This window comes from Crinia signifera, chromosome 1 (genome assembly GCF_055691185.1).
Source record: "Crinia signifera chromosome 1, ASM5569118v1, whole genome shotgun sequence".
In the NCBI taxonomy this organism is placed as follows: domain Eukaryota; kingdom Metazoa; phylum Chordata; class Amphibia; order Anura; family Myobatrachidae; genus Crinia; species Crinia signifera.
The window spans coordinates 236,737,696-236,761,641 of record NC_139217.1 but is presented as its reverse complement, the minus strand read 5'-3'; positions in this window follow the sequence as shown (position 1 = coordinate 236,761,641).

Genomic DNA, 23,946 nt, shown 5'->3' with positions numbered 1-23,946 from the left:
AACACAGGGTTCCATTTATAGAACACTGGGTTCTATTCATAGAACACAAGGTTTTATTCATAGAACACATGGTTATATTTATAGATCACGGGTGGTTTCCATTCAGAGAACACATAATTTTATTCATAAAACACAGGGTTCTATTCATAGAACACAGGGTTCCATTTATAGAACACAGGGTTCTATTCATAGAACTCAAGGTTTTATACATTGAACAGATGGTTATATTTATAGATCACGGGTGGTTTCCATTCAGAGAACACATAATTTCATTCATAAAACACAGGGTTCTATTCATAGAACACAGGGTTCCATTTATAGAACACAGGGTTTTATTCATAGAACACAAGGTTTATTCATAGAACAGATGGTTATATGTATAGATCACGGGTGGTTTCCATTCAGAGAACACATGGTTTCATTCATAAAACACAGGGCTCTATTCATGGAACACAGGGTTCTATTAATAGAACACAAGGTTTTATTCATAGAACACATGGTTTTATTCATAGAACACCTGGTTATATTTATAGATCACGGGTGGTTTCCATTCAGAGAACACATAATTTTATTCATAAAACACAGGGTTCTATTCATAGAACACAGGGTTCCATTTATAGAACACAGGGTTCTATTCATAGAACTCAAGGTTTTATACATTGAACAGATGGTTATATTTATAGATCACGGCTGGTTTCCATTCAGAGAACACATAATTTCATTCATAAAACACAGGGTTCTATTCATAGAACACAAGGTTCCAATTATAGAACACAGGGTTCTATTCATAGAACACAAGGTTTTATTCATAGAACAGATGGGTATATTTATAGATCACGGGTGGTTTCCATTCAGAGAACACATGGTTTCATTCATAAAACAAAGGGTTCTATTCATAAAACACAGGGTTCCATTCATAGAACACAGGGTTCTATTAATAGAACACAAGGTTTTATTCATAGAACACATGGTTATATTTATAGATCACGGGTGGTTTCCATTCAGAGAACACATGATTTCATTCATAAAACACAGGGTTCTATTTATAGAACACAGGGTTCCATTCATAGAACACAGGGTTCTATTAATAGAACACAAGGTTTTATTCATAAAACACATGGTTATATTTATAGATCACGGGTGGTTTCCATTCAGAGAACACATGGTTTTATTCATAAAACACAGGGTTCTATTCATAGAACACAGGGTTCCATTTATAGAACACAGGGTTCTATTCATAGAACACAAGGTTTTATTCATAGAACACATGGTTATATTTATAGATCACGGGTGGTTTCCATTCAGAGAACACATAATTTTATTCATAAAACACAGAGTTCTATTCATAGAACACATGGTTCCATTTATAGAAAACAGGGTTCTATTCATAGAACTCAAGGTTTTATTCATAGAACAGATGGTTATATTTATAGATCACGGGTGGTTTCCATTCAGAGAACACATAATTGCATTCATAAAACACAGGGTTCTATTCATAGAACACAAGGTTTTATTCATAGAACACAGGGTTCTATTCATAGAACACAAGGTTTTATTCATAGAACACATGGTTATATTTATAGATCACGGGTGGTTTCGATTCAGAGAACACATAATTTCATTCATAAAACACAGGGCTCTATTCATAGAACACAGGGTTCCATTTATAGAACACAGGGTTCTATTCATAGAACACAAGGTTTTATTCATAGAACAGATGGGTATATTTATAGATCACGGGTGGTTTCCATTCAGAGAACACATGATTTCATTCATAAAACACAGGGTTCTATTCATAGAACACAGGGTTCCATTCATAGAACACAGGGTTCTATTAATAGAACACAAGGTTTTATTCATAAAACACATGGTTATATTTATAGATCACGGGTGGTTTCCATTCAGAGAACACATAATTTCATTCATAAAACACAGGGTTCTATTCATAGAACACAGGGTTCCATTTATAGAACACAGGGTTCTATTCATAGAACACAAGGTTTTATTCATAGAACACATGGTTATATTTATAGATCACGGGTGGTTTCCATTCAGAGAACACATGATTTCATTCATAAAACACAGGGTTCTATTTATAGAACACAGGGTTCCATTCATAGAACACAGGGTTCTATTAATAGAACACAAGGTTTTATTCATAAAACACATGGTTATATTTATAGATCACGGGTGGTTTCCATTCAGAGAACACATGGTTTTATTCATAAAACACAGGGTTCTATTCATAGAACACAGGGTTCCATTTATAGAACACAGGGTTCTATTCATAGAACACAAGGTTTTATTCATAGAACACATGGTTATATTTATAGATCACGGGTGGTTTCCATTCAGAGAACACATCATTTCATTCATAAAACACAGGGTTCTATTCATAGAACACAGGGTTCCATTTATAGAACACTGGGTTCTATTCATAGAACACAAGGTTTTATTCATAGAACACATGGTTATATTTATAGATCACGGGTGGTTTCCATTCAGAGAACACATAATTTTATTCATACAACACAGGGTTCTATTCATAGAACACAGGGTTCCATTTATAGAACACAGGGTTCTATTCATAGAACTCAAGGTTTTATTCATAGAACAGATGGTTATATTTATAGATCACTGGTGGTTTCCATTCAGAGAACACATAATTTCATTCATAAAACACAGGGTTCTATTCATAGAACACAAGGTTCCAATTATAGAACACAGGGTTCTATTCATAGAACACAAGGTTTTATTCATAGAACAGATGGGTTTATTTATAGATCACGGGTGGTTTCCATTCAGAGAACACATGGTTTCATTCATAAAACACAGGGTTCTATTCATAAAACACAGGGTTCCATTCATAGAACACAGGGTTCTATTAATAGAACACAAGGTTTTATTCATAGAACACATGGTTATATTTATAGATCACGGGTGGTTTCCATTCAGAGAACACATGATTTCATTTATAAAACACAGGGTTCTATTTATAGAACACAGGGTTCCATTCATAGAACACAGGGTTCTATTAATAGAACACAAGGTTTTATTCATAAAACACATGGTTATATTTATAGATCACGGGTGGTTTCCATTCAGAGAACACATGGTTTCATTCATATAACACAGGGTTCTATTCATAGAACACAGGGTTCCATTCATAGAACACAGGGTTCTATTAATAGAACACAAGGTTTTATTCATAAAACACATGGTTATATTTATAGATCACGGGTGGTTTCCATTCAGAGAACACATAATTTCATTCATAAAACACAGGGTTCTATTCATAGAACACAGGGTTCCATTTATAGAACACAGGGTTCTATTCATAGAACACAAGGTTTTATTCATAGAACACATGGTTATATTTATAGATCACGGGTGGTTTCCATTCAGAGAACACATGGTTTCATTCATAAAACACTGGGTTCTATTCATAGAACACAGGGTTCCATTCATAGAACACAGGGTTCTATTAATAGAACACAAGGTTTTATTCATAAAACACATGGTTATATTTATAGATCACGGGTGGTTTCCATTCAGAGAACACATCATTTCATTCATAAAACACAGGGTTCTATTCATAGAACACAGGGTTCCATTTATAGAACACTGGGTTCTATTCATAGAACACAAGGTTTTATTCATAGAACACATGTTTATATTTATAGATCACGGGTGGTTTCCATTCAGAGAACACATAATTTTATTCATAAAACACAGGGTTCTATTCATAGAACACAGGGTTCCATTTATAGAACACAGGGTTCCATTTATAGAACACAGGGTTCTATTCATAGAACTCAAGGTTTTATACATTGAACAGATGGTTATATTTATAGATCACGGGTGGTTTCCATTCAGAGAACACATAATTTCATTCATAAAACACAGGGTTCTATTCATAGAACACAGGGTTCCATTTATAGAACACAGGGTTTTATTCATAGAACACAAGGTTTATTCATAGAACAGATGGTTATATGTATAGATCACGGGTGGTTTCCATTCAGAGAACACATGGTTTCATTCATAAAACACAGGGCTCTATTCATGGAACACAGGGTTCTATTAATAGAACACAAGGTTTTATTCATAGAACACATGGTTTTATTCATAGAACACCTGGTTATATTTATAGATCACGGGTGGTTTCCATTCAGAGAACACATAATTTTATTCATAAAACACAGGGTTCTATTCATAGAACACAGGGTTCCATTTATAGAACACAGGGTTCTATTCATAGAACTCAAGGTTTTATACATTGAACAGATGGTTATATTTATAGATCACGGCTGGTTTCCATTCAGAGAACACATAATTTCATTCATAAAACACAGGGTTCTATTCATAGAACACAAGGTTCCAATTATAGAACACAGGGTTCTATTCATAGAACACAAGGTTTTATTCATAGAACAGATGGGTATATTTATAGATCACGGGTGGTTTCCATTCAGAGAACACATGGTTTCATTCATAAAACAAAGGGTTCTATTCATAAAACACAGGGTTCCATTCATAGAACACAGGGTTCTATTAATAGAACACAAGGTTTTATTCATAGAACACATGGTTATATTTATAGATCACGGGTGGTTTCCATTCAGAGAACACATGATTTCATTCATAAAACACATGGTTCTATTTATAGAACACAGGGTTCCATTCATAGAACACAGGGTTCTATTAATAGAACACAAGGTTTTATTCATAAAACACATGGTTATATTTATAGATCACGGGTGGTTTCCATTCAGAGAACACATGGTTTTATTCATAAAACACAGGGTTCTATTCATAGAACACAGGGTTCCATTTATAGAACACAGGGTTCTATTCATAGAACACAAGGTTTTATTCATAGAACACATGGTTATATTTATAGATCACGGGTGGTTTCCATTCAGAGAACACATAATTTTATTCATAAAACACAGAGTTCTATTCATAGAACACATGGTTCCATTTATAGAAAACAGGGTTCTATTCATAGAACTCAAGGTTTTATTCATAGAACAGATGGTTATATTTATAGATCACGGGTGGTTTCCATTCAGAGAACACATAATTGCATTCATAAAACACAGGGTTCTATTCATAGAACACAAGGTTTTATTCATAGAACACAGGGTTCTATTCATAGAACACAAGGTTTTATTCATAGAACACATGGTTATATTTATAGATCACGGGTGGTTTCGATTCAGAGAACACATAATTTCATTCATAAAACACAGGGCTCTATTCATAGAACACAGGGTTCCATTTATAGAACACAGGGTTCTATTCATAGAACACAAGGTTTTATTCATAGAACAGATGGGTATATTTATAGATCACGGGTGGTTTCCATTCAGAGAACACATGATTTCATTCATAAAACACAGGGTTCTATTCATAGAACACAGGGTTCCATTCATAGAACACAGGGTTCTATTAATAGAACACAAGGTTTTATTCATAAAACACATGGTTATATTTATAGATCACGGGTGGTTTCCATTCAGAGAACACATAATTTCATTCATAAAACACAGGGTTCTATTCATAGAACACAGGGTTCCATTTATAGAACACAGGGTTCTATTCATAGAACACAATGATTTATTCATAGAACACATGGCTATATTTATAGATCACGGGTGGTTTCCATTCAGAGAACACATGGTTTCATTCATAAAACACAGGGTTCTATTTATAGAACACAGGGTTCCATTCATAGAACACAGGGTTCTATTAATAGAACCCAAGGTTTTATTCATAAAACACATGGTTATATTTATAGATCACGGGTGTTTTCCATTCAGAGAACACATGGTTTCATTCATAAAACACAGGGTTCTATTCATAGAACACAGGGTTCCATTCATAGAACACAGGGTTCTATTAATATAACACAAGGTTTTATTCATAAAACACATGGTTATATTTATAGATCACGGGTGGTTTCCATTCAGAGAACACATCATTTCATTCATAAAACACAGGGTTCTATTAATAGAACACAGGGTTCCATTTATAGAACACGGGGTTCTATTCATAGAACACAAGGTTTTATTCATAGAACAGATGGGTATATTTATAGATCACGGGTGGTTTCCATTCAGAGAACACATGGTTTCATTCATAAAACATAGGGTTCTATTCATAAAACACAGGGTTCCATTCATAGAACACAGGGTTCTATTAATAGAACAAAAGGTTTTATTCATAGAACACATGGTTATATTTATAGATCACGGGTGGTTTCCATTCAGAGAACACATGGTTTCATTCATAAAACACAGGGTTCTATTCATAGAACACAGGGTTCTATTCATAGAACACATGGTTCTATTAATAGAACACAAGGTTTTATTCATAAAACACATGGTTATATTTATAGATCACGGGTGGTTTTCATTCAGAGAACACATAATTTCATTCATAAAACACAGGGTTCTATTCATAGAACACAAGGTTTTATTCATAGAACACAGGGTTCTATTCATAGAACACAAGGTTTTATTCATAGAACACATGGTTATATTTATAGATCACGGGTGGTTTCGATTCAGAGAACACATAATTTCATTCATAAAACACAGGGCTCTATTCATAGAACACAGGGTTCCATTTATAGAACACAGGGTTCTATTCATAGAACACAAGGTTTTATTCATAGAACAGATGGGTATATTTATAGATCACGGGTGGTTTCCATTCAGAGAACACATGATTTCATTCATAAAACACAGGGTTCTATTCATAGAACACAGGGTTCCATTCATAGAACACAGGGTTCTATTAATAGAACACAAGGTTTTATTCATAAGACACATGGTTATATTTATAGATCACGGGTGGTTTCCATTCAGAGAACACATAATTTCATTCATAAAACACAGGGTTCTATTCATAGAACACAGGGTTCCATTTATAGAACACAGGGTTCTATTCATAGAACTCAAGGTTTTATTCATAGAACACATGGTTATATTTATAGATCACGGGTGGTTTCCATTCAGAGAACACATAATTTTATTCATAAAACACAGGGTTCTATTCATAGAACACAGGGTTCCATTTATAGAACACAGGGTTCTATTCATAGAACACAAGGTTTTATTTATAGAACACATGGCTATATTTATAGATCACGGGTGGTTTCCATTCAGAGAACACATGGTTTCATTCATAAAACACAGGGTTCTATTTATAGAACACAGGGTTCCATTCATAGAACACAGGGTTCTATTAATAGAACACAAGGTTTTATTCATAAAACACATGGTTATATTTATAGATCACGGGTGGTTTCCATTCAGAGAACACATGGTTTCATTCATAAAACACAGGGTTCTATTCATAGAACACAGGGTTCCATTCATAGAACACAGGGTTCCATTCATAGAACACAGGGTTCTATTAATAGTACACAAGGTTTTATTCATAAAACACATGGTTATATTTATAGATCACGGGTGGTTTCCATTCAGAGAACACATCATTTCATTCATAAAACACAGGGTTCTATTCATAGAACACAGGGTTCCATTTATAGAACACTGGGTTCTATTCATAGAACACAAGGTTTTATTCATAGAACACATGGTTATATTTATAGATCACGGGTGGTTTCCATTCAGAGAACACATAATTTTATTCATACAACACAGGGTTCTATTCATAGAACACAGGGTTCCATTTATAGAACACAGGGTTCTATTCATAGAACTAAAGGTTTTATTCATAGAACAGATGGTTATATTTATAGATCACTGGTGGTTTCCATTCAGAGAACACATAATTTCATTCATAAAACACAGGGTTCTATTCATAGAACACAAGGTTCCAATTATAGAACACAGGGTTCTATTCATAGAACACAAGGTTTTATTCATAGAACAGATGGGTTTATTTATAGATCACGGGTGGTTTCCATTCAGAGAACACATGGTTTCATTCATAAAACACAGGGTTCTATTCATAAAACACAGGGTTCCATTCATAGAACACAGGGTTCTATTAATAGAACACAAGGTTTTATTCATAGAACACATGGTTATATTTATAGATCACGGGTGGTTTCCATTCAGAGAACACATGATTTCATTTATAAAACACAGGGTTCTATTTATAGAACACAGGGTTCCATTCATAGAACACAGGGTTCTATTAATAGAACACAAGGTTTTATTCATAAAACACATGGTTATATTTATAGATCACGGGTGGTTTCCATTCAGAGAACACATGGTTTCATTCATAAAACACAGGGTTCTATTCATAGAACACAGGGTTCCATTCATAGAACACAGGGTTCTATTAATAGAACACAAGGTTTTATTCATAAAACACATGGTTATATTTATAGATCACGGGTGGTTTCCATTCAGAGAACACATAATTTCATTCATAAAACACAGGGTTCTATTCATAGAACACAGGGTTCCATTTATAGAACACAGGGTTCTATTCATAGAACACAAGGTTTTATTCATAGAACACATGGTTATATTTATAGATCACGGGTGGTTTCCATTCAGAGAACACATGGTTGCATTCATAAAACACAGGGTTCTATTCATAGAACACAGGGTTCCATTCATAGAACACAGGGTTCTATTAATAGAACACAAGGTTTTATTCATAAAACACATGGTTATATTTATAGATCACGGGTGGTTTCCATTTAGAGAACACATCATTTCATTCATAAAACACAGGGTTCTATTCATAGAACACAGGGTTCCATTTATAGAACACTGGGTTCTATTCATAGAACACAAGGTTTTATTCATAGAACACATGGTTATATTTATAGATCACGGGTGGTTTCCATTCAGAGAACACATAATTTTATTCATAAAACACAGGGTTCTATTCATAGAACACAGGGTTCCATTTATAGAACACAGGGTTCTATTCATAGAACTCAAGGTTTTATACATTGAACAGATGGTTATATTTATAGATCACGGGTGGTTTCCATTCAGAGAACACATAATTTCATTCATAAAACACAGGGTTCTATTCATAGAACACAGGGTTCCATTTATAGAACACAGGGTTTTATTCATAGAACACAAGGTTTATTCATAGAACAGATGGTTATATGTATAGATCACGGGTGGTTTCCATTCAGAGAACACATGGTTTCATTCATAAAACACAGGGCTCTATTCATGGAACACAGGGTTCTATTAATAGAACACAAGGTTTTATTCATAGAGCACATGGTTTTATTCATAGAACACCTGGTTATATTTATAGATCACGGGTGGTTTCCATTCAGAGAACACATAATTTTATTCATAAAACACAGGGTTCTATTCATAGAACACAGGGTTCCATTTATAGAACACAGGGTTCTATTCATAGAACTCAAGGTTTTATACATTGAACAGATGGTTATATTTATAGATCACGGCTGGTTTCCATTCAGAGAACACATAATTTCATTCATAAAACACAGGGTTCTATTCATAGAACACAAGGTTCCAATTATAGAACACAGGGTTCTATTCATAGAACACAAGGTTTTATTCATAGAACAGATGGGTATATTTATAGATCACGGGTGGTTTCCATTCAGAGAACACATGGTTTCATTCATAAAACAAAGGGTTCTATTCATAAAACACAGGGTTCCATTCATAGAACACAGGGTTCTATTAATAGAACACAAGGTTTTATTCATAGAACACATGGTTATATTTATAGATCACGGGTGGTTTCCATTCAGAGAACACATGATTTCATTCATAAAACACAGGGTTCTATTTATAGAACACAGGGTTCCATTCATAGAACACAGGGTTCTATTAATAGAACACAAGGTTTTATTCATAAAACACATGGTTATATTTATAGATCACGGGTGGTTTCCATTCAGAGAACACATGGTTTTATTCATAAAACACAGGGTTCTATTCATAGAACACAGGGTTCCATTTATAGAACACAGGGTTCTATTCATAGAACACAAGGTTTTATTCATAGAACACATGGTTATATTTATAGATCACGGGTGGTTTCCATTCAGAGAACACATAATTTTATTCATAAAACACAGAGTTCTATTCATAGAACACATGGTTCCATTTATAGAAAACAGGGTTCTATTCATAGAACTCAAGGTTTTATTCATAGAACAGATGGTTATATTTATAGATCACGGGTGGTTTCCATTCAGAGAACACATAATTGCATTCATAAAACACAGGGTTCTATTCATAGAACACAAGGTTTTATTCATAGAACACAGGGTTCTATTCATAGAACACAAGGTTTTATTCATAGAACACATGGTTATATTTATAGATCACGGGTGGTTTCGATTCAGAGAACACATAATTTCATTCATAAAACACAGGGCTCTATTCATAGAACACAGGGTTCCATTTATAGAACACAGGGTTCTATTCATAGAACACAAGGTTTTATTCATAGAACAGATGGGTATATTTATAGATCACGGGTGGTTTCCATTCAGAGAACACATGATTTCATTCATAAAACACAGGGTTCTATTCATAGAACACAGGGTTCCATTCATAGAACACAGGGTTCTATTAATAGAACACAAGGTTTTATTCATAAAACACATGGTTATATTTATAGATCACGGGTGGTTTCCATTCAGAGAACACATAATTTCATTCATAAAACACAGGGTTCTATTCATAGAACACAGGGTTCCATTTATAGAACACAGGGTTCTATTCATAGAACACAAGGTTTTATTCATAGAACACATGGTTATATTTATAGATCACGGGTGGTTTCCATTCAGAGAACACATAATTTTATTCATACAACACAGGGTTCTATTCATAGAACACAGGGTTCCATTTATAGAACACAGGGTTCTATTCATAGAACTAAAGGTTTTATTCATAGAACAGATGGTTATATTTATAGATCACTGGTGGTTTCCATTCAGAGAACACATAATTTCATTCATAAAACACAGGGTTCTATTCATAGAACACAAGGTTCCAATTATAGAACACAGGGTTCTATTCATAGAACACAAGGTTTTATTCATAGAACAGATGGGTTTATTTATAGATCACGGGTGGTTTCCATTCAGAGAACACATGGTTTCATTCATAAAACACAGGGTTCTATTCATAAAACACAGGGTTCCATTCATAGAACACAGGGTTCTATTAATAGAACACAAGGTTTTATTCATAGAACACATGGTTATATTTATAGATCACGGGTGGTTTCCATTCAGAGAACACATGATTTCATTTATAAAACACAGGGTTCTATTTATAGAACACAGGGTTCCATTCATAGAACACAGGGTTCTATTAATAGAACACAAGGTTTTATTCATAAAACACATGGTTATATTTATAGATCACGGGTGGTTTCCATTCAGAGAACACATGGTTTCATTCATAAAACACAGGGTTCTATTCATAGAACACAGGGTTCCATTCATAGAACACAGGGTTCTATTAATAGAACACAAGGTTTTATTCATAAAACACATGGTTATATTTATAGATCACGGGTGGTTTCCATTCAGAGAACACATAATTTCATTCATAAAACACAGGGTTCTATTCATAGAACACAGGGTTCCATTTATAGAACACAGGGTTCTATTCATAGAACACAAGGTTTTATTCATAGAACACATGGTTATATTTATAGATCACGGGTGGTTTCCATTCAGAGAACACATGGTTTCATTCATAAAACACAGGGTTCTATTCATAGAACACAGGGTTCCATTCATAGAACACAGGGTTCTATTAATAGAACACAAGGTTTTATTCATAAAACACATGGTTATATTTATAGATCACGGGTGGTTTCCATTTAGAGAACACATCATTTCATTCATAAAACACAGGGTTCTATTCATAGAACACAGGGTTCCATTTATAGAACACTGGGTTCTATTCATAGAACACAAGGTTTTATTCATAGAACACATGGTTATATTTATAGATCACGGGTGGTTTCCATTCAGAGAACACATAATTTTATTCATAAAACACAGGGTTCTATTCATAGAACACAGGGTTCCATTTATAGAACACAGGGTTCTATTCATAGAACTCAAGGTTTTATACATTGAACAGATGGTTATATTTATAGATCACGGGTGGTTTCCATTCAGAGAACACATAATTTCATTCATAAAACACAGGGTTCTATTCATAGAACACAGGGTTCCATTTATAGAACACAGGGTTTTATTCATAGAACACAAGGTTTATTCATAGAACAGATGGTTATATGTATAGATCACGGGTGGTTTCCATTCAGAGAACACATGGTTTCATTCATAAAACACAGGGCTCTATTCATGGAACACAGGGTTCTATTAATAGAACACAAGGTTTTATTCATAGAACACATGGTTTTATTCATAGAACACCTGGTTATATTTATAGATCACGGGTGGTTTCCATTCAGAGAACACATAATTTTATTCATAAAACACAGGGTTCTATTCATAGAACACAGGGTTCCATTTATAGAACACAGGGTTCTATTCATAGAACTCAAGGTTTTATACATTGAACAGATGGTTATATTTATAGATCACGGGTGGTTTCCATTCAGAGAACACATAATTTCATTCATAAAACACAGGGTTCTATTCATAGAACACAGGGTTCCATTTATAGAACACAGGGTTTTATTCATAGAACACAAGGTTTATTCATAGAACAGATGGTTATATGTATAGATCACGGGTGGTTTCCATTCAGAGAACACATGGTTTCATTCATAAAACACAGGGCTCTATTCATGGAACACAGGGTTCTATTAATAGAACACAAGGTTTTATTCATAGAACACATGGTTTTATTCATAGAACACCTGGTTATATTTATAGATCACGGGTGGTTTCCATTCAGAGAACACATAATTTTATTCATAAAACACAGGGTTCTATTCATAGAACACAGGGTTCCATTTATAGAACACAGGGTTCTATTCATAGAACTCAAGGTTTTATACATTGAACAGATGGTTATATTTATAGATCACGGCTGGTTTCCATTCAGAGAACACATAATTTCATTCATAAAACACAGGGTTCTATTCATAGAACACAAGGTTCCAATTATAGAACACAGGGTTCTATTCATAGAACACAAGGTTTTATTCATAGAACAGATGGGTATATTTATAGATCACGGGTGGTTTCCATTCAGAGAACACATGGTTTCATTCATAAAACAAAGGGTTCTATTCATAAAACACAGGGTTCCATTCATAGAACACAGGGTTCTATTAATAGAACACAAGGTTTTATTCATAGAACACATGGTTATATTTATAGATCACGGGTGGTTTCCATTCAGAGAACACATGATTTCATTCATAAAACACAGGGTTCTATTTATAGAACACAGGGTTCCATTCATAGAACACAGGGTTCTATTAATAGAACACAAGGTTTTATTCATAAACCACATGGTTATATTTATAGATCACGGGTGGTTTCCATTCAGAGAACACATGGTTTTATTCATAAAACACAGGGTTCTATTCATAGAACACAGGGTTCCATTTATAGAACACAGGGTTCTATTCATAGAACACAAGGTTTTATTCATAGAACACATGGTTATATTTATAGATCACGGGTGGTTTCCATTCAGAGAACACATAATTTTATTCATAAAACACAGAGTTCTATTCATAGAACACATGGTTCCATTTATAGAAAACAGGGTTCTATTCATAGAACTCAAGGTTTTATTCATAGAACAGATGGTTATATTTATAGATCACGGGTGGTTTCCATTCAGAGAACACATAATTGCATTCATAAAACACAGGGTTCTATTCATAGAACACAAGGTTTTATTCATAGAACACAGGGTTCTATTCATAGAACACAAGGTTTTATTCATAGAACACATGGTTATATTTATAGATCACGGGTGGTTTCGATTCAGAGAACACATAATTTCATTCATAAAACACAGGGCTCTATTCATAGAACACAGGGTTCCATTTATAGAACACAGGGTTCTATTCATAGAACACAAGGTTTTATTCATAGAACAGATGGGTATATTTATAGATCACGGGTGGTTTCCATTCAGAGAACACATGATTTCATTCATAAAACACAGGGTTCTATTCATAGAACACAGGGTTCCATTCATAGAACACAGGGTTCTATTAATAGAACACAAGGTTTTATTCATAAAACACATGGTTATATTTATAGATCACGGGTGGTTTCCATTCAGAGAACACATAATTTCATTCATAAAACACAGGGTTCTATTCATAGAACACAGGGTTCCATTTATAGAACACAGGGTTCTATTCATAGAACACAAGGTTTTATTCATAGAACACATGGTTATATTTATAGATCACGGGTGGTTTCCATTCAGAGAACACATGATTTCATTCATAAAACACAGGGTTCTATTTATAGAACACAGGGTTCCATTCATAGAACACAGGGTTCTATTAATAGAACACAAGGTTTTATTCATAAAACACATGGTTATATTTATAGATCACGGGTGGTTTCCATTCAGAGAACACATGGTTTTATTCATAAAACACAGGGTTCTATTCATAGAACACAGGGTTCCATTTATAGAACACAGGGTTCTATTCATAGAACACAAGGTTTTATTCATAGAACACATGGTTATATTTATAGATCACGGGTGGTTTCCATTCAGAGAACACATCATTTCATTCATAAAACACAGGGTTCTATTCATAGAACACAGGGTTCCATTTATAGAACACTGGGTTCTATTCATAGAACACAAGGTTTTATTCATAGAACACATGGTTATATTTATAGATCACGGGTGGTTTCCATTCAGAGAACACATAATTTTATTCATACAACACAGGGTTCTATTCATAGAACACAGGGTTCCATTTATAGAACACAGGGTTCTATTCATAGAACTCAAGGTTTTATTCATAGAACAGATGGTTATATTTATAGATCACTGGTGGTTTCCATTCAGAGAACACATAATTTCATTCATAAAACACAGGGTTCTATTCATAGAACACAAGGTTCCAATTATAGAACACAGGGTTCTATTCATAGAACACAAGGTTTTATTCATAGAACAGATGGGTTTATTTATAGATCACGGGTGGTTTCCATTCAGAGAACACATGGTTTCATTCATAAAACACAGGGTTCTATTCATAAAACACAGGGTTCCATTCATAGAACACAGGGTTCTATTAATAGAACACAAGGTTTTATTCATAGAACACATGGTTATATTTATAGATCACGGGTGGTTTCCATTCAGAGAACACATGATTTCATTTATAAAACACAGGGTTCTATTTATAGAACACAGGGTTCCATTCATAGAACACAGGGTTCTATTAATAGAACACAAGGTTTTATTCATAAAACACATGGTTATATTTATAGATCACGGGTGGTTTCCATTCAGAGAACACATGGTTTCATTCATATAACACAGGGTTCTATTCATAGAACACAGGGTTCCATTCATAGAACACAGGGTTCTATTAATAGAACACAAGGTTTTATTCATAAAACACATGGTTATATTTATAGATCACGGGTGGTTTCCATTCAGAGAACACATAATTTCATTCATAAAACACAGGGTTCTATTCATAGAACACAGGGTTCCATTTATAGAACACAGGGTTCTATTCATAGAACACAAGGTTTTATTCATAGAACACATGGTTATATTTATAGATCACGGGTGGTTTCCATTCAGAGAACACATGGTTTCATTCATAAAACACTGGGTTCTATTCATAGAACACAGGGTTCCATTCATAGAACACAGGGTTCTATTAATAGAACACAAGGTTTTATTCATAAAACACATGGTTATATTTATAGATCACGGGTGGTTTCCATTCAGAGAACACATCATTTCATTCATAAAACACAGGGTTCTATTCATAGAACACAGGGTTCCATTTATAGAACACTGGGTTCTATTCATAGAACACAAGGTTTTATTCATAGAACACATGGTTATATTTATAGATCACGGGTGGTTTCCATTCAGAGAACACATAATTTTATTCATAAAACACAGGGTTCTATTCATAGAACACAGGGTTCCATTTATAGAACACAGGGTTCTATTCATAGAACTCAAGGTTTTATACATTGAACAGATGGTTATATTTATAGATCACGGGTGGTTTCCATTCAGAGAACACATAATTTCATTCATAAAACACAGGGTTCTATTCATAGAACACAGGGTTCCATTTATAGAACACAGGGTTTTATTCATAGAACACAAGGTTTATTCATAGAACAGATGGTTATATGTATAGATCACGGGTGGTTTCCATTCAGAGAACACATGGTTTCATTCATAAAACACATGGCTCTATTCATGGAACACAGGGTTCTATTAATAGAACACAAGGTTTTATTCATAGAACACATGGTTTTATTCATAGAACACCTGGTTATATTTATAGATCACGGGTGGTTTCCATTCAGAGAACACATAATTTTATTCATAAAACACAGGGTTCTATTCATAGAACACAGGGTTCCATTTATAGAACACAGGGTTCTATTCATAGAACTCAAGGTTTTATACATTGAACAGATGGTTATATTTATAGATCACGGCTGGTTTCCATTCAGAGAACACATAATTTCATTCATAAAACACAGGGTTCTATTCATAGAACACAAGGTTCCAATTATAGAACACAGGGTTCTATTCATAGAACACAAGGTTTTATTCATAGAACAGATGGGTATATTTATAGATCACGGGTGGTTTCCATTCAGAGAACACATGGTTTCATTCATAAAACAAAGGGTTCTATTCATAAAACACAGGGTTCCATTCATAGAACACAGGGTTCTATTAATAGAACACAAGGTTTTATTCATAGAACACATGGTTATATTTATAGATCACAGGTGGTTTCCATTCAGAGAACACATGATTTCATTCATAAAACACATGGTTCTATTTATAGAACACAGGGTTCCATTCATAGAACACAGGGTTCTATTAATAGAACACAAGGTTTTATTCATAAAACACATGGTTATATTTATAGATCACGGGTGGTTTCCATTCAGAGAACACATGGTTTTATTCATAAAACACAGGGTTCTATTCATAGAACACAGGGTTCCATTTATAGAACACAGGGTTCTATTCATAGAACACAAGGTTTTATTCATAGAACACATGGTTATATTTATAGATCACGGGTGGTTTCCATTCAGAGAACACATAATTTTATTCATAAAACACAGAGTTCTATTCATAGAACACATGGTTCCATTTATAGAAAACAGGGTTCTATTCATAGAACTCAAGGTTTTATTCATAGAACAGATGGTTATATTTATAGATCACGGGTGGTTTCCATTCAGAGAACACATAATTGCATTCATAAAACACAGGGTTCTATTCATAGAACACAAGGTTTTATTCATAGAACACAGGGTTCTATTCATAGAACACAATGTTTTATTCATAGAACACATGGTTATATTTATAGATCACGGGTGGTTTCGATTCAGAGAACACATAATTTCATTCATAAAACACAGGGCTCTATTCATAGAACACAGGGTTCCATTTATAGAACACAGGGTTCTATTCATAGAACACAAGGTTTTATTCATAGAACAGATGGGTATATTTATAGATCACGGGTGGTTTCCATTCAGAGAACACATGATTTCATTCATAAAACACAGGGTTCTATTCATAGAACACAGGGTTCCATTCATAGAACACAGGGTTCTATTAATAGAACACAAGGTTTTATTCATAAAACACATGGTTATATTTATAGATCACGGGTGGTTTCCATTCAGAGAACACATAATTTCATTCATAAAACACAGGGTTCTATTCATAGAACACAGGGTTCCATTTATAGAACACAGGGTTCTATTCATAGAACACAATGATTTATTCATAGAACACATGGCTATATTTATAGATCACGGGTGGTTTCCATTCAGAGAACACATGGTTTCATTCATAAAACACAGGGTTCTATTTATAGAACACAGGGTTCCATTCATAGAACACAGGGTTCTATTAATAGAACCCAAGGTTTTATTCATAAAACACATGGTTATATTTATAGATCACGGGTGTTTTCCATTCAGAGAACACATGGTTTCATTCATAAAACACAGGGTTCTATTCATAGAACACAGGGTTCCATTCATAGAACACAGGGTTCTATTAATATAACACAAGGTTTTATTCATAAAACACATGGTTATATTTATAGATCACGGGTGGTTTCCATTCAGAGAACACATCATTTCATTCATAAAACATAGGGTTCTATTCATAAAACACAGGGTTCCATTCATAGAACACAGGGTTCTATTAATAGAACAAAAGGTTTTATTCATAGAACACATGGTTATATTTATAGATCACGGGTGGTTTCCATTCAGAGAACACATGGTTTCATTCATAAAACACAGGGTTCTATTCATAGAACACAGGGTTCTAGTCATAGAACACATGGTTCTATTAATAGAACACAAGGTTTTATTCATAAAACACATGGTTATATTTATAGATCACGGGTGGTTTTCATTCAGAGAACACATAATTTCATTCATAAAACACAGGGTTCTATTCATAGAACACAAGGTTTTATTCATAGAACACAGGGTTCTATTCATAGAACACAAGGTTTTATTCATAGAACACATGGTTATATTTATAGATCACGGGTGGTTTCGATTCAGAGAACACATAATTTCATTCATAAAACACAGGGCTCTATTCATAGAACACAGGGTTCCATTTATAGAACACAGGGTTCTATTCATAGAACACAAGGTTTTATTCATAGAACAGATGGGTATATTTATAGATCACGGGTGGTTTCCATTCAGAGAACACATGATTTCATTCATAAAACACAGGGTTATATTCATAGAACACAGGGTTCCATTCATAGAACACAGGGTTCTATTAATAGAACACAAGGTTTTATTCATAAAACACATGGTTATATTTATAGATCACGGGTGGTTTCCATTCAGAGAACACATAATTTCATTCATAAAACACAGGGTTCTATTCATAGAACACAGGGTTCCATTTATAGAACACAGGGTTCTATTCATAGAACTCAAGGTTTTATTCATAGAACACATGGTTATATTTATAGATCACGGGTGGTTTCCATTCAGAGAACACATAATTTTATTCATAAAACACAGGGTTCTATTCATAGAACACAGGGTTCCATTTATAGAACACAGGGTTCTATTCATAGAACTCAAGGTTTTATTCATAGAACAGATGGTTATATTTATAGATCACGGGTGGTTTCCATTCAGAGAACACATAATTGCATTCATAAAACACAGGGTTCTATTCATAGAACACAGGGTTCCATTTATAGAACACAGGGTTCTATTCATAGAACACAAGGTTTTATTCATAGAACACATGGCTATATTTATAGATCACGGGTGGTTTCCATTCAGAGAACACATGGTTTCATTCATAAAACACAGGGTTCTATTTATAGAACACAGGGTTCCATTCATAGAACACAGGGTTCTATTAATAGAACACAAGGTTTTATTCATAAAACACATGGTTATATTTATAGATCACGGGTGGTTTCCATTCAGAGAACACATGGTTTCATTCATAAAACACAGGGTTCTATTCATAGAACACAGGGTTCCATTCATAGAACACAGGGTTCCATTCATAGAACACAGGGTTCTATTAATAGTACACAAGGTTTTATTCATAAAACACATGGTTATATTTATAGATCACGGGTGGTTTCCATTCAGAGAACACATCATTTCATTCATAAAACACAGGGTTCTATTCATAGAACACAGGGTTCCATTTATAGAACACTGGGTTCTATTCATAGAACACAAGGTTTTATTCATAGAACACATGGTTATATTTATAGATCACGGGTGGTTTCCATTCAGAGAACACATAATTTTATTCATACAACAGAGGGTTCTATTCATAGAACACAGGGTTCCATTTATAGAACACAGGGTTCTATTCATAGAACTAAAGGTTTTATTCATAGAACAGATGGTTATATTTATAGATCACTGGTGGTTTCCATTCAGAGAACACATAATTTCATTCATAAAACACAGGGTTCTATTCATAGAACACAAGGTTCCAATTATAGAACACAGGGTTCTATTCATAGAACACAAGGTTTTATTCATAGAACAGATGGGTTTATTTATAGATCACGGGTGGTTTCCATTCAGAGAACACATGGTTTCATTCATAAAACACAGGGTTCTATTCATAAAACACAGGGTTCCATTCATAGAACACAGGGTTCTATTAATAGAACACAAGGTTTTATTCATAGAACACATGGTTATATTTATAGATCACGGGTGGTTTCCATTCAGAGAACACATGATTTCATTTATAAAACACAGGGTTCTATTTATAGAACACAGGGTTCCATTCATAGAACACAGGGTTCTATTAATAGAACACAAGGTTTTATTCATAAAACACATGGTTATATTTATAGATCACGGGTGGTTTCCATTCAGAGAACACATGGTTTCATTCATAAAACACAGGGTTCTATTCATAGAACACAGGGTTCCATTCATAGAACACAGGGTTCTATTAATAGAACACAAGGTTTTATTCATAAAACACATGGTTATATTTATAGATCACGGGTGGTTTCCATTCAGAGAACACATAATTTCATTCATAAAACACAGGGTTCTATTCATAGAACACAGGGTTCCATTTATAGAACACAGGGTTCTATTCATAGAACACAAGGTTTTATTCATAGAACACATGGTTATATTTATAGATCACGGGTGGTTTCCATTCAGAGAACACATGGTTGCATTCATAAAACACAGGGTTCTATTCATAGAACACAGGGTTCCATTCATAGAACACAGGGTTCTATTAATAGAACACAAGGTTTTATTCATAAAACACATGGTTATATTTATAGATCACGGGTGGTTTCCATTTAGAGAACACATCATTTCATTCATAAAACACAGGGTTCTATTCATAGAACACAGGGTTCCATTTATAGAACACTGGGTTCTATTCATAGAACACAAGGTTTTATTCATAGAACACATGGTTATATTTATAGATCACGGGTGGTTTCCATTCAGAGAACACATAATTTTATTCATAAAACACAGGGTTCTATTCATAGAACACAGGGTTCCATTTATAGAACACAGGGTTCTATTCATAGAACTCAAGGTTTTATACATTGAACAGATGGTTATATTTATAGATCACGGGTGGTTTCCATTCAGAGAACACATAATTTCATTCATAAAACACAGGGTTCTATTCATAGAACACAGGGTTCCATTTATAGAACACAGGGTTTTATTCATAGAACACAAGGTTTATTCATAGAACAGATGGTTATATGTATAGATCACGGGTGGTTTCCATTCAGAGAACACATGGTTTCATTCATAAAACACAGGGCTCTATTCATGGAACACAGGGTTCTATTAATAGAACACAAGGTTTTATTCATAGAACACATGGTTTTATTCATAGAACACCTGGTTATATTTATAGATCACGGGTGGTTTCCATTCAGAGAACACATAATTTTATTCATAAAACACGGGGTTCTATTCATAGAACACAGGGTTCCATTTATAGAACACAGGGTTCTATTCATAGAACTCAAGGTTTTATACATTGAACAGATGGTTATATTTATAGATCACGGCTGGTTTCCATTCAGAGAACACATAATTTCATTCATAAAACACAGGGTTCTATTCATAGAACACAAGGTTCCAATTATAGAACACAGGGTTCTATTCATAGAACACAAGGTTTTATTCATAGAACAGATGGGTATATTTATAGATCACGGGTGGTTTCCATTCAGAGAACACATGGTTTCATTCATAAAACAAAGGGTTCTATTCATAAAACACAGGGTTCCATTCATAGAACACAGGGTTCTATTAATAGAACACAAGGTTTTATTCATAGAACACATGGTTATATTTATAGATCACGGGTGGTTTCCATTCAGAGAACACATGATTTCATTCATAAAACACAGGGTTCTATTTATAGAACACAGGGTTCCATTCATAGAACACAGGGTTCTATTAATAGAACACAAGGTTTTATTCATAAAACACATGGTTATATTTATAGATCACGGGTGGTTTCCATTCAGAGAACACATGGTTTTATTCATAAAACACAGGGTTCTATTCATAGAACACAGGGTTCCATTTATAGAACACAGGGTTCTATTCATAGAACACAAGGTTTTATTCATAGAACACATGGTTATATTTATAGATCACGGGTGGTTTCCATTCAGAGAACACATAATTTTATTCATAAAACACAGAGTTCTATTCATAGAACACATGGTTCCATTTATAGAAAACAGGGTTCTATTCATAGAACTCAAGGTTTTATTCATAGAACAGATGGTTATATTTATAGATCACGGGTGGTTTCCATTCAGAGAACACATAATTGCATTCATAAAACACAGGGTTCTATTCATAGAACACAAGGTTTTATTCATAGAACACAGGGTTCTATTCATAGAACACAAGGTTTTATTCATAGAACACATGGTTATATTTATAGATCACGGGTGGTTTCGATTCAGAGAACACATAATTTCATTCATAAAACACAGGGCTCTATTCATAGAACACAGGGTTCCATTTATAGAACACAGGGTTCTATTCATAGAACACAAGGTTTTATTCATAGAACAGATGGGTATATTTATAGATCACGGGTGGTTTCCATTCAGAGAACACATGATTTCATTCATAAAACACAGGGTTCTATTCATAGAACACAGGGTTCCATTCATAGAACACAGGGTTCTATTAATAGAACACAAGGTTTTATTCATAAAACACATGGTTATATTTATAGATCACGGGTGGTTTCCATTCAAAGAACACATAATTTCATTCATAAAACACAGGGTTCTATTCATAGAACACAGGGTTCCATTTATAGAACACAGGGTTCTATTCATAGAACACAAGGTTTTATTCATAGAACACATGGTTATATTTATAGATCACGGGTGGTTTCCATTCAGAGAACACATGATTTCATTCATAAAACACAGGGTTCTATTTATAGAACACAGGGTTCCATTCATAGAACACAGGGTTCTATTAATAGAACACAAGGTTTTATTCATAAAACACATGGTTATATTTATAGATCACGGGTGGTTTCCATTCAGAGAACACATGGTTTTATTCATAAAACACAGGGTTCTATTCATAGAACACAGGGTTCCATTTATAGAACACAGGGTTCTATTCATAGAACACAAGGTTTTATTCATAGAACACATGGTTATATTTATAGATCACGGGTGGTTTCCATTCAGAGAACACATCATTTCATTCATAAAACACAGGGTTCTATTCATAGAACACAGGGTTCCATTTATAGAACACTGGGTTCTATTCATAGAACACAAGGTTTTATTCATAGAACACATGGTTATATTTATAGATCACGGGTGGTTTCCATTCAGAGAACACATAATTTTATTCATACAACACAGGGTTCTATTCATAGAACACAGGGTTCCATTTATAGAACACAGGGTTCTATTCATAGAACTCAAGGTTTTATTCATAGAACAGATGGTTATATTTATAGATCACTGGTGGTTTCCATTCAGAGAACACATAATTTCATTCATAAAACACAGGGTTCTATTCATAGAACACAAGGTTCCAATTATAGAACACAGGGTTCTATTCATAGAACACAAGGTTTTATTCATAGAACAGATGGGTTTATTTATAGATCACGGGTGGTTTCCATTCAGAGAACACATGGTTTCATTCATAAAACACAGGGTTCTATTCATAAAACACAGGGTTCCATTCATAGAACACAGGGTTCTATTAAT